We start from the raw sequence: 14,313 nt of genomic DNA on the forward strand, positions 1-14,313 counted from the left end.
ACTATGATTTTTTTTCTAGTTTGTGAACTTGCTGGTTTTTTTAATCCACTTTAGAGTAGATCCATTTTATGCTTATTTTTTAAAGAAAGCCTTACGCTTATTTTTTAAAGAAAGCCCGGGTCACAAAACACTAGTCGTCGCAACAAAATAGCAGCCTGCTAAATCATGAGGAACCAGTCTGACTTGACATTATGATCAGTATACTGGTTTTCATTTGTGACAGGTGTGGTCCTTTGACGGCTTGTATAGGCAGGCTGTCTGTTTAAGTGGAGTAGAAAATCATACATTTGCAATTTATAGTGACTGCCAGTGATTTCTGTTTATTGTTTACGCATGACTCAGAAATTCATTTATGATAGGATTTAAACTCAAGAGATGATGATGCCTGAGAACGTGTATGAGGTGAAGATTAAAATACTATTTTCTACTTTGGGTTTTTTTCCTTCTTTCTTTCTTAGTTTAGCACTTTACTTTAATATGTAGCCGCTCATCAGTTAATATAATTTAACTCTCAGTGTGTTATCTACAGCTGGATACTGAGCTGTCCTCTTACTTTATTGTCCAAATGAAAATATGCTATAGGCCATCATTTAGTTGACATCAGTTTCTTGAAATCAACACAGCTTGAGCTAGCAGATGTAAACCATATTGGTTGCTCCGCAAACTGTTCTGATTTGCTGGGTTTAATGTTGCCCAACAACCTTTTTCTCAGTCTTAACTTTAAATTTTGTTATAGTTTCATCAAAATTCTTTGTCTTTTTTGGTAGATACAATGAATGCCAAGTTTTTCATAATTCAGACATGTTTTCTGAATACTTATTTAATATCCAATTTTAAATTGTCTTACAGCATTGAAAGTGGATCTGGTGTTGCAGACTTTTAAAGCAATACTCTATAATTCTACATTAGACTGTAAGATGTTTTCTTAACAGAAATCAAACTATAAGAGAAATTGTTGGTCTAATGCTCTCCTGTTTTTCCCTTCTTGTATATTATCTATTCCTCACTTTGATCCTGGAGCAGTCAGTTGAAGAGGATTTTTTCATTAGACTGCCTTTAACATATTACCTGTACTTTTGCTGTTAAGTTAATTATTGTATATACCTTAAGTTTCTGAATTTCCTTTGAATGTTTTAGATGAAGTACTAAATTAAATGTTGTTATGAATGGACATGTTTTTACATAGTCTTTGTGTGGGTTTTTTTGTTTCCTTATTGCTTGATTTTCTGTCATGGGAAGTGCACGAACTGTTTGGTGTCTGCAAGAATATTTTCTTCATTGAGCACATAACTTTAAATATTGGAAGCAGGGGATATGATCATAACAGTGAATGTGTAGTTGCAGCCTAGTGGGTTTTTTTAAACACTGATAGATCATATATATAGATTTTTTTACTTATATTTCAGCATAAAGTTAATTAATATATATATATACTGTGTAAATGTATACATATGTGTATAAACATATATAACTAGTGTATATGAATACATAGTATTACCCCTTATATGTGAAGCTATCTCTTTTTAAATCTGTACCTTACAGCTGTGAGAAAATATTCATCATTAGTGGCTTAATGGCTTTTGCATAGTGCATAAGAAAGACATACTTCAAAAAGTACATTTTTTAAATTAAAATGGGATTGAAATGATGCAACTTGCAATCACTTTTCTGGGATCTGGGGAAAATCTTTATCTTCACTTTAACATTAGTCATTGTCAAAAGTGGAAAGAGCAATGATATTGCTCATTTTGAACTGACATAAAAGTGTTTACTTTCTAACTTTGTTTTTTAGTAGTATTGTATTGATACTAGGAAAGAAATAATGTCCTCTACTGTCTTTTAAATATTTAACTTGAGTTACTGAGCTGGTATGGTAGATTACTTGATACTGTGAATTCTGAAATCAAGGGAAAGCTTGCTGCAGACATAGCTATGAAAAATGAGCCTTTTCTAAATTTGTGATTAATACTATACCTGTAAGACTCAGATTACCTCCTGTGAGCCTGAAAGGCAGAATTAGTACTTCTTATATACTAAGCAGATTGTGTGTATCCTGCCCTTTATGCCCACACTCCCCCAATCGTTGGAAGTAGTATGCCTGTTAGACATACAAAGCCATGCAGTCCCAGAACATAAAGATAAATAGTTGAGTACAGAAATATAAGTCAGTACAAGGAATTTATATTGACTTCACTCCTTATGCGCATGAACAGTCTGGATGTGATTTGATACTCTGTGGTCAGGTCTAAATGGCTTTGAGTGTTGTTCTGTTTATAGAGCATTTTGGTGGCCTGTGATGTGAATCAAGTTCTGGTCAGGACTGCCTTTTTTATCACTGATTATTAATAGAGGATCAACAGACAGATCTGGGTCTGTGAATAAGGTATAGACGGGTAAGAGGAGTTCTACTGCACTTCAGTCTGTTCACTGTATGTGATGAGTCAGAACTTTTTTTTGGAATCAGCTGAGATTCAGTGAGCTGAAGGAGTTGTATTTGCAATTGTTGCAGTCAAAAACAAACTTGAAAATAGGAAAGCATCATTGTGACTTCAATCACTGAAGTATTTGATTTAGATATTAAAAAGACGTGTCAAAATATGGGTACACTATGTCTTGAGCAGCTGCCTCTGGGAACTCATAAAGCATTTTGGAGTATCATCTAGATGATTGACTGAATGTACCAAGAGTTATTTTATAAACCATGAAAGCCTGAATAGGTGTGTGTAAAACCGATGATGGTTTTGGCATGTATGATGCACATTCTATGTAATTATGTCTTACTTTGTGTAACCATAGTTTTCTTCCTAAATTCAACTCCTTCCTTTTACCTTCTTCAACTCCATGTGGAGTAACAACAGAACAAAAAAGGGAACATGGAGCAATTAGGCAGGAACATGGAGTAATTATGCAATTTAACTGATCTTCTCTAGCCATTTTAGTACAAGTTATTGATATGCTAATCATATCAGTACTGATCTGTAGACAATCCCAATTGCTGTTCATATATTAATTAGTCTAAAGCTTTGTAGCAGTTAATATCAGAACTGATTCATATTAGCTTAAATCCTTAATTGCATTTAATTATAGATTTGCCTATGATACGAACAGCTGCATCTTTTCCATCAGCTGTGGCAGTCTGCCATCTGAATGAATTAAGCTTCTCTGCATCCCCACAAAGTATTTCAAAACTTGTCTTGTCTTGTCTGTGTTTTATATCTCACCTGCCACCTGGCCTAATTCTTTGTTGAGCTAGTGCAGCTTTTTCATCTAACCACATTAATGACATTACTGTTTTCGTTACTGTTTGCAGTAACCCATTTGGCTTGCATATCTTGGCTCAAGATAGTAGAAATTAATTGGAACATCTCACACAGAACAACACATATAATTTGCAAGCCGCATTCTTAAAATCGTTGAAACAAATCTGATTACCATTGAATCTTGAATCTCTAACCAGTTGCTGATTGATACAATCTGGGCAATATTTCGCAAGAAAATTTACTGAGAATATGCGACATCAGTTTTTGAGACCTTACAAAAATTGATTATAAATATTGGCCCAAGCATAGGGATCTAAAACGGAAACTTGAGTGACATGTCAAGAATTTCATGGAAATTTACACATATGCCCTTTTCTTGTGGAGCAGTTATTGAGGACCAAACTGCAAGGCAGCAGAATTGCTTAAACTTTTGTTGTGGTTTTGCCATGAAAGCAGATAAGTTATTGACCTACAGAATTAGTGAATGTGGTTGTTTGGAAGCTGATATCATAAATATGGAAAGCACAGTTATTTTGAAGTATGGTTGAGTGGATATGCTTCAAATCCCTGTATCATTTCCTTTGGGGACTGACGATACTGGTGTATGTGGTCCAAAGAAGAGAGGCTACTTTAGGTCTGCCAGCCACTCAATCTTGAGATGCAGCAAAGGTTTTCTGCGTCAGCCAGATTAACCAGAAATTTTGCACCTCAAATCACAAAACCTTTTGCTTATTTGTTGTCCGTTAATTCTGCTTAAGCTTTTGCTGTGTTTAAGACAGAAATGAATAAAACTGTGCATCTTTGTCCTTGCAGATAGTATGATTTGTACTCATAATTATGTCACAGTAGAAAAACAAAATAGGTACATTTTGTGAGTGAATTACACAGCATGTTGGTCATTGTTAAACTTCAAAGCATATGACTGGGGTAGGAATTTGGCTGATAGCCATCAGAGTGACATGGCTTAGGTAGCATGATCAAGCCTGAAGCAAACTGATTGAATCAAAATTTTCTTTCCCAAGGGAATAGAAGACTCAAGGTATGTTCTAGTCACTTGATAAGACAGATAATTAGTTACTTTATACAGCAATAAGGAATGGTAATTATGCTGGTTTGTACCCTTTGCAAAAAAGTGATATGAGGAGCAGCTTGTTCCTTTCTTGCTTTTCTTGCTTCTTCTTTGAACTTTTCCATTACTGTATCCTTTTCTGTTAACATTTTCCATCCCTCCTTCAAGGTAGTCAGTGCAAATTCCAGTAAAATTGTCCCCGTGAAAGGGAAGCCACATCTTTGCATGCTTCTGGAAGTGCGATTTTGTTGACTTGACATTGCTGCAAACCTTTGCAAGATTCAGGCCTGCTAAAAACTTAATTTATTCACTTCTTATTATTAAAGGAAAAAATAAAAAATGTGAAAAGGACCTTGACTGAGACAGTATGATTTCACATACTAAGGTTAATGAACAAGACAGGAGGAATCCTTCCACTTTATAATAAAAAAGTGAAGGTTACGCCACTTTCCATTAAAAGTGTATCATTTCTGTCTGCTAAAAAAGGTTCCATGCAACTGGGAAGATGGTTTTATATTCAAGAAAAAATTAATGAGGAGAGTAGGATTGGGAGCCGTGCAGGGGACAGGAAAAAACAGAGAATGGTAGAGACTATATGAGAGAGTGTTGAAAGAAGTTGAAAAATGGAGAAGCCAAAGTTTACTAGACAGAGTGAAAGGATGTAGACAATGCTAACTGAGGTGGAAGAACAGAGGAAAGGGGATAAGGAACAGATTTGTATTGGTTGTGGAGTTTGAAATAGAATAGCATAGGCAAAGAGACACTGAAAATAACATATATTCTTATGATGTCTATTGTGATTAACTTATGACAGTAATAATATTTTCTTTTTTCCTAAATGTTCTTAAAATGGAATTATTTCCTCATGTTTAGAGTACTGTAATTTCTTATTACATTGTATACTTTATCACCATGTGTCTTGCCTCTAGGTCCCCTCTACTTCTTATAGCTTACATAATTACTGAACGTAAACATTTTTATCCATCTGCTAGGGAAGGAGTGTTCTTCTCTGTCTAATAATCTGGACAAGACTGAAGTAGGAAACAAATGTATTGCTGGACGATAACATTAGCTCCAGTCTTTCTGATCCTGTTGCTTTCGGATTTTTACAGACAATAACAACATTGAGATTACAAATATCCAGTCACTAAACACTCAGCAATATAGAAAAAAAACTTGTTTGTGGTTTCCTTTTTTTTTCTTTTTAAATCATTCATCTGAGCTTGTATTTTTCATTAAGAGGTATTTTATATCATTTAAGATCATTGAACTACAAGTGTAAATTGTTAATGAAATCTTCAACATTTCTGAGAAGCTGAAAAGGAAATAACATAGAAATTATGAACCTAGAAGTCAATAATAAGCCGGGCAATAGAAATATACAAAAAAATGAGGTAAAAAATTGTTGGTTGTTACATGCAAGTGAATGAACACTGAGTTGCATCAGCTGTCACTACCTCTTGAAAAGCTGGAATGTATAAAGTGGTGTGTAGTTAATACACTGGTTTACCAGAGTTTAAGTATTCTGGAAAATAAGCAGAATGTAATGTTAAATAGTTCTTTTCAAGTATTTTTCATTCTTGGTAATATATCTTATTTCTCATCGCAACTTATGTGAAAGCTTCTGACCAGCAAACTCATGTTCAGTGATTATCAGGCTACTAGCTTGTTTTGCTTAACATTCCTAGAGTTAAAAAAGAAATAAAACCCCCATTCTTTTCTTTCTTTCTTGATAATTTTGGCAGACTTTAACCTCAAATTTGTTATGACTAATGATTCTTTGGGTGTATTCATGTAATAATATACTGCCTGATAAAGAGAGTTGGTTGATGCATATGACACTACATTCCTGGAATTTCCAAACTGGATACTGCTTAACTAAAAGTGTTAAGACAACCTATTTGTTTTTTAAGTTAGCAGCACTGAAATTGCTATGAGGATAAATTTTCTGTTGTGGAATGTCTTTATGATTTAATGGCTTGATTAATTCTGAAAAAGAATAAAATATGCAAGATGTTTAATACTTTTGAAGTGTTCTTATTTGTAACAGGAAATCGTAAGAGATTTGCTTCACTGTGTTAAAATGTGTTGCTGTACAAAGAACACTTTGTTTTAAATCAGTTGAGTTACTCTGAGTCAGTAATGTTTTCTAAAATCAGGAATTGCATCAAAACCTGAGATAATCTCTTGATCTGTAACAATTTGCATACTATGCAAGACTTTGTGTAGATTTTTATTTCTCCATTTGTATCTAGAAGGAGTCTGAAAATTTAGGAATTTTAAATGGATTGTGCCATCACTGAGAGTTTGTTGCTCTGTGCTGTTTTTAGAAGATAATTTTTCTGGGAGAAAGATGAGGTCAAAAGATACCACTAAATGTCTGTTTTCTTACAACTTCATTCTCCTAATGAAAAGAGATGCATTATGCCATGTTTTTCTAACAATGTGATATCCAAAAAAAAAGATGTCATCATGTAGGAAAAGTATAAACAAGGAATATAGAGACAAACAGGTAGTTAAGCACGAATTACTACTGTAAAACAATTAAGATTAGTGGAGATTACTTGCATGTCTTAGCATTGTTGTTGTAATGAAGGATAGTTATGATAAAGAAATCAAAATTGGAGCTGCAGTGGTTGAAAATTTGTATGACAGATAGGCAGAGATGCTGGCAATTTGGGTTGCTTCATTTTGCTATTAGATGTCTGGTAATTACCTGAACACACTTGACAAGGCATCATTAAGTGTGACAAAAAGAAAAATCTATCACCATCACATTAAAAGATACATTCTATAAAGCTGAAAGCTACATTGGTTTTTAGGAAATGGAAAATGTTCTGTCTGATTTTAGTGCCTGTATTGCTGCCCCTTTTTTTAACCTGTGTTTAACTCTCCTTTCAGACACTGGAGACTGAAAGAATTCATAGAATTTTTGAAATAATAATTGTGAAGTCCTTCTGCCCAAGCTCCTGACTGGGTAACATGCTGTAAGTCATTTAATCATTTTACCTCTGCCTTTTCTTTTTAGATGGTGAAAATGTACTGCCTCCTGTATTTTCAGAAATGCTTTGTTTTGATTAAATTCCCTATCAATTGTGATTACAATTTTCTATTTATTTTAAAATTGAAGTTAATTTAGTGCAGAAAAGTTATTTAAATAAAATATAAAATGAAACCTTACTTCATTACTTTTCCAGCTAGAACTATACATCAGATCTGCAATACTTTTGCAAATAATTTCATCTGACCTAAGCCTCACACATGTGAGTTTGCTTCTTATTACTTACTCTTCTTAAACTGTTGCTTAATGGCTTTACAATAGTTTGAGAATTTCAGAATTTTGTATATGTACTTGTGTAACAAGTAAGTGTTGTTATTTGATGCAGTTTTATAATCCTGAAGTGTGCTTCATTCTGGTTTAAAAATTTATTTATTTTGGAGCTGTTGAACTATGATTTGAATATTTAAGACCAAATAATCCAGGAGGCATTCTGTTCACCAGTGAATCCAACAAAAGAAGTGATCTAGCAGAAGAGAGCCAAGATAGAAGATATAAAGAATATAGAGAAACAGCAAATACGGAATTCTTAGGAGAAAAACACTTAATTCTCTGTGTGGATCAGAAAAGAGTGACAAGTTTCAGTTCATTGTTGGTGTTAACACAGTATTAGCAGAGGATCTTTCTTGCATATAGAATATCAGTATTTTTCAACTGATCTGTGTTACACTCTGGTGAACATACATTCATAATGACTTAAGGAAATAGATAACATAGTCTTCAGAGGAATTTCTTGGTGAGCTAGGGTGGTAAAGCTTACTCTGCAGTAGACAGGACATAACTATGTTCTTTACAGACAAGGACAGGGGAATGGATTTGGAACCCTTAGTAGCTCATATTTGAAAGAGGCATTTGTAGATGTAATGACTCCATCAGGTAGCTGGCAAGATGCTGATTACTACTATGTGTGATAAGAAAGCCATTCCCTTACCATCCTGTCTGTAATAAAATAGCAGTTGTGATCAGTATGTATTTTTATTTATAACTTGTTTTTTTAGTGTTATTTCCATACATTAACATTAGTGTAAATATATTTTAACAGCATTTATAGTTTTATTCTTATGTAAATATTTTTGTAAGAACTTAAGGATTTGGGGTTCTTATAAAGGGTGTAAACATGAACTAGTAACATGAATTTGAAATCTATGTTGTTTATTCAATAGTCATTCTTTTTAAAGATTTTTAGAATTAGATTTGTCACATTAGGGATTATTCTTTTTAAAGCATTTGTACCGTCTTAATAGAATCGTGGGACAGTTTGTGTTGGAAGGGACCTTTAAAGGTCACCTAGTCCATGCCCTAGCCCCTGCAACGAGCAGGGACATCTTCATCTAGATCAGGTTGCTCAGAGCCCCGTGAATCCTGGTCATGAATGTTTCCGGGGATGGAGCATCTACCACCTCTCTGCGCAACCTGTTCCAGTGTTTCACCACCCCTCACTGTAAAAACTTTCTTCCTTATATCTAGTCTGAACCCTCTTTATTTTGTCCCCAGCTTTCTTATAAGCCCCTTTTAAATACTGAAAAGCTGCAATCAGGTCTCCCCAGAGCCTTTCCTCGTAGGAAACGTATTCCATCCCTCTGGTCATTTTGTGGCCCTGCTCTGGACCCGCTCAAATGCATCCATGAATTTCTCATGCTGAGGGCTCCAGAGCTGGGCACAATACTGCAGGTGGAGTCTCACCAGAGCAGAGCAGAGGGGCAGACTCTCCTCCCACAACCTACCGTCTATGCATCTTTTGATGCAGTCAAAGATTTGGTTTGATACCTCAGATTGATACTGAGAGTTGCTCCAACCAAGGTGCAAGACCTTGCACTTAGCCTTCTTGAAATCATGAGACTCACACAAGCCCACTTCTTGAAGTTGTCCAGGTCGCTCTGGATGGCATTCTGTCCCTCAGGCCTGTCAACTGCAGCACTCAGCTTGGTGTCATCTGAAAACCTGCTGACAGTGCACTTGATCCCACTGTCTATGTCACTGATGAAGATACTAAACAGTACTGGTCCCAGTATGGACCCCAGAGGAACGCCACTCATCACTGTGTTCCAATTGGACATTGAACCATTGACCACTAGTCTTTGGATGTGATAATCCAACCAATTCCTGATCCAACAAGTAGTCCACCTATCAAATCCATCTCTTTCCAGTTTAGAGAGAAGGATGTTGTGGAGGACTATGTCAAAGGCCTTACAGAAATCCAGAGAGATGACATCAGTAGCTCTTCCCTTGTCCACAGATGTAGTCACTCCATCATAGAAGGCCACTAGGTTGGTCAGGCAGGACTTGCCCTCAGTTATTTATTTAGTATATAGTCTGTAGGAAGACAAGTCAGATTATTCTACATTTTCTTTTGAAAGTAGGACAATTCAGTTTTTATGACTTCCCAGGGCTAAATTGACAAATATAGACCAGACAGATGGAGAACACTTTCTATTGTATATTAAATGTTTGTAAACAAAAAGCCCCACAAAATATCCCAAACCACACAATAATTTTCTTTACACTTTCAGCTCCACTGTTCTTGAAGGTGGAAGATCATCGTCACTGGAGGTTTTGTTTATAGTTGTGTTAACCTGACCATTTCTTGTCACATAAACTTGTACACTTGAGATATTTGAGAGGAAATACTGAAGGCTTAAATTTAACCATATTCAATAGGAAAAAGGATTGTATAAGTAGAATCATGTATTTTGGGTGAACTGTGTTGCTAAGAGACAAGCTGCTGTGTTCTCAATTGATTAAATCCTTATCGTCTAAGTGTTTTTACCACAAGGAACATTGCACTGCCTGTTCAGTCTTGGATATCTCAGGGCCATTAACCATGGAGCCAAACTATTATCTGGTTCTTTACTTTCTCCAGTCTTGCTTCATCTAAACTGAAATCACTCAGACACTTCTCTGTGAACATTTAGGGTAAAGTTCCAGTTCAACAAGGGGCAAACCAAAACTTTTGTCAAGTGTGTGCATTTCTGTCAAATTAGCCAGTGCAAACAAGCAAAGATTTTTAGCAGCTTTTTGGTTTTATATTAGGTTAGTTGATAAATGGTCAGATAAAAACCTGCCAACACAAAGTTAACTTGTCTGCATTGTTTGAAGAAATTTAAACTAATAAAATAATGTTACATAGGATCTATTCTATGCATCATAGTTCTACATAATTTTGATCTAGTACAAGGAATTATTATCTGGCTAGAGTTATAATTTTTTTGAAATATAATATAAATATTTCTAAAGTAGCACGTTTCTTATTCAGCTACAAAGTTGTAACATTTGTTTTCTCTTGCTTCATCACTTATATTAATTATTGTAAAATCCTTTTTCTGAAGTTTGAAAAGCATAGCCTTATTCCATGTGTATTTGTCTGAAGTATTGCTGCAGTGTGTAGTTTGTCACAGTCTCGTTTCTATATCCACCTTTAAACTTGTCTCTAAACCTTTCATTTGGACCTCAAATGCTCCCTCCCTCCCTTTCTATGCCAGCCACAAATGGTAATTTTTTTGCCCTCCCTTATATTGTCTTTATGTATATATAGTCTTGAGATATATATATTTTTTTTTTCACTTGACAGGAATTTGTGTAAACATTCGGTAATTCCCTTATATCCCGCTGCTCCTTACTATCACTTTTTCTCTGCTAGCTGCACAAAGTTCATAATGTTTAAACCAAGGTTTTGCTGAGATTACAGCCTGTAATACTGATTACTGTAGTCATTTTTTTTTTCTCCGTCTGCTTTTCCATTTCTAGTCTTTCACAGTAGTTTTGCTCTTTATTTATATGAAACTAGAATTTTAGGCGTATATCTAAATCTAACCATTCAGAACAACCCGAAGAAGATTGGAATTGTATTTAGTGAAACTGGTAGTACATTATGGTCACAGCCTGCAACATCTTGTGCTTATCAGTTAGTATTCTATGGCTGTGACTCGTCAGGCATTAACTGCTATCTTTCTAGCTTTCCATGTTGTTCTTGATTTGATACATTTAATTTATCGTTCCCAGCCATGCATTTTCAAGAAGTACAAATAGCATTATGGATCAGCTATCACAATCTCAGCTCCTTTTTGCTGACCCTCACTTATACTCATTCTGAAATATTTTTAGGACAACTATCAGAGGCTTAGTAGCAATATTGATGTACTATAGCAGTAATGCTCCTTCTCCTTGGGGAAGAAGATGTTCCCTTGAAATCTTCATATTTCAGGATATTCATAATTCTCAGTTTGTTTTACTAGAGAAGATTCAATTCATCCATCAGACTTAGAGTACTAGTTTGGACACATGGCTTATGAAATAATGAAGGATTTGAAGATTTCTGGCTTCTACATGTGTCAGTCACGTATTTCCGGGTATGATTTTTTTGTTTGATTCTTAGTTTTAAATTCAGCCTGATCTGTTTTATGCTGCAGTTTCTGGATAGAACTAAACACTGTAGTTCATTACTATTATTATTTTTACTTCCAGTGTTTGAAAGAGGCTGCATTTCGTATTACTTCCAAATTCAATGGAAGTTGGTGGTCCTGCTGTTCATAATGGTGAGATATTGCTTCATTCACAGGAAAATGCAATATCACAACAACCTCCGAGGCTCTGAGGTCCAGAGACTATTGCCACATGGGGTCCCACTTCCTTGGTTATGTGCATGTTAGTAAGTTACACAGTGCCAGAGAATTTTCACATTCACTGGAAGTCAATTGTCCAATTTTATTATTTGTACAAGTGACTAGAGTTTTGACTAGGACATTGGTAAAAATTCCTCAAGTTTGGGAGTTTGTATAGGCTGTGGACCATTCCCAGTTGGCACTTTGCTTGTAGTCAACCTGTTTTGGAAGATTGATAGAGTTTAATATTATGGACTTCTGCTCCAGGGCAGTTAGTCTGAGTGCCAGAGTACTGGGCAGTTAAAAGCTGTAAATTCCAAGTACCAATGTTTATGTATCTTGTTAAGCATTTCGTTCAGTGGAAGACAGATTTTTGGTGGTTTTGCATTTCATGGAAATGAAGTACATCTAATTAGCTGATCACTGGAACTTTGCATGTATAGTTCTTGGTCTAGTCTGCTCTATTTCCATGAAACTCAAGAATATCTGCATTCTTAAAATTGCCAGTGTGACAGATCACTGAATGTTCATTTATTCTGAACACTTCTTTTCCCCAGTAATGAGTTATAGATTATAATGCTAGCATCATCTGATCAGCTTTTATGTGTAGTACAGGGCTGTAGAATTTCTGTGTGTTTATTGTTTTTGAAGTAGGACATACATCCTAGAAAATCATCCAGAATTCATGGAATATTCCACACAGCCCTCCAGGAGTTATTTCAATGCTTTGTTGTCAAGAATGTTGAAATTCTACACCTTACTTCTATCCTGAACTTTTCTACCTTCAACTTGTAACTAGAGAACCTAATCATACTTTTGAAATCTTTGTGTATTGCTCAGTATCCACTTCCCATGGGAAAATTAAGATGGTTTTCAGCAGTTATATACATAAAAAAATACCAGTTTCAACTAATCCCTGAAATTTGCATGAAATACTTAAATCTGGATGATTTACCGTCATGGGTAAGAGCTCCAGGAATATTTGGAATTCATTAAACAAAAGCACAAGTTAGGTCTTGCATGGTCTTGCATGATTCTCAACTTCAAAACTAGTTCACTGGGTGTAATGTACATTCACTTTGTGAAAAAAGCATTTGCGAAAGTAAAAAAAAAAAAAGAAAATCATCCCCATTTTTGATTTCATTAGTTATATTTCCACTTTACATATTACTACTGCATTTTTGTATGTTTCCTAATTGTCTGTCTTCTTATATAGCAACCTGATGATTAATTCTTATTTGCATATCACATCTAAATTACATACCTTGAATAAAAAATACCCATAGACTGTGTGCTCCCCAAGAGAAGAATTGCCGTGATAACTGAGTTTCAGAAGTATATGTCCCATACAGGCAATGGGACAAGTAATAGCAATGTAAGTAGTGGCATGGGGATTAATATTAGCAGAAGAAATAGAATGTACGGAAGATTTTTCACTGATCTTATTTTTGGCCTTCAAAGACTTGTAGTAGAAAATAGCATTGTGTAATAGTTTTTCAGCTGGGGCATACCCTAAACCTGGACATCACATGTATCTCTGGATGCTGTGGCAACAGCAGCTGTGTTGTCAAGGAAACAGCCTTGTGCTCAGTAGGCAAAACCAATGAGGATTAAGCAAGGCTATATTATAGCTAAGCCTCTGTGACCTTATAAAGGATCAACAAGATCTGTCTGCTCTTCACTGTGCAGGTGTCCCTCAGGAGTGAGGGAGATATGCACAGGCAAAAACATATATGCAATATACCTTATTTAAATGTCAGACCTGGATTATTCTAACAAGTGAATGCATTTCCCAGTTAGATGGATTAAAAGACTCCATTTGTGTAAGTAAAACGTTTATATAAAATAAAATAAAATAATAGAAAATAAAATTACATGTTTTTCTGTAGGCTGTGAAATGAAGAAGAGATAATTGAAGTATGATGAACTCTGGAAGTCTTTTTGATCTTTGATGTAGCTTTATAATCAGGCTAAAATGCACACACAATTATGCCACTATAAAAAATATTTTAATTTCCCAGTGATAAGAAATAAAGTTTATAGAACAGTGAGATGCAGCCTAGTTCTAAACAGTTTCAAGCACAGTGTTCTTCTTTAGTAGGAAGAATTAATGCATGTTTCACTGAAGTTGACTCACACTACAACATACATGTATTACTTCATCCCAACTTTTTGGACCTAAAAGAAAACAAAACCAAATGAACCTGAGATATATAAGTGCAAGAAAAAAATATCTGATTGTTTTTTGCTGGGTGAGGAGGGAAACTGAAATAGTGTTCTAAGTTGCTGTCAGAAGTTAATTGCTTTCTGCTTAAACTTTCCTCTTTA

General features: G+C 35.0%; 1 protein-coding gene across 8 annotated transcripts in view; it reads left to right on the forward strand.

Annotated features, from left to right (window-relative positions):
• PRLR (prolactin receptor) overlaps positions 1-14,313 on the forward strand; it is a 157,844-nt gene that overhangs the window by 12,528 nt on the left and 131,003 nt on the right. For 6 of the 8 annotated variants that reach the window (XM_054054324.1, XM_054054329.1, XM_054054331.1 and 3 more), the window contains one exon: positions 7,231-7,316. The gene's annotated coding sequence lies outside the window, so the exon portion shown is untranslated. Of the gene's footprint in view, positions 1-7,230; positions 7,317-7,526; positions 7,593-13,669; positions 13,809-14,313 lie in introns of those variants that run through there. The other 2 variants (XM_054054326.1, XM_054054333.1) reach the window with 2 other exon arrangements.

This window comes from Cuculus canorus, chromosome Z, assembly GCF_017976375.1.
Source record: "Cuculus canorus isolate bCucCan1 chromosome Z, bCucCan1.pri, whole genome shotgun sequence".
Lineage (NCBI taxonomy): Eukaryota > Metazoa > Chordata > Aves > Cuculiformes > Cuculidae > Cuculus > Cuculus canorus.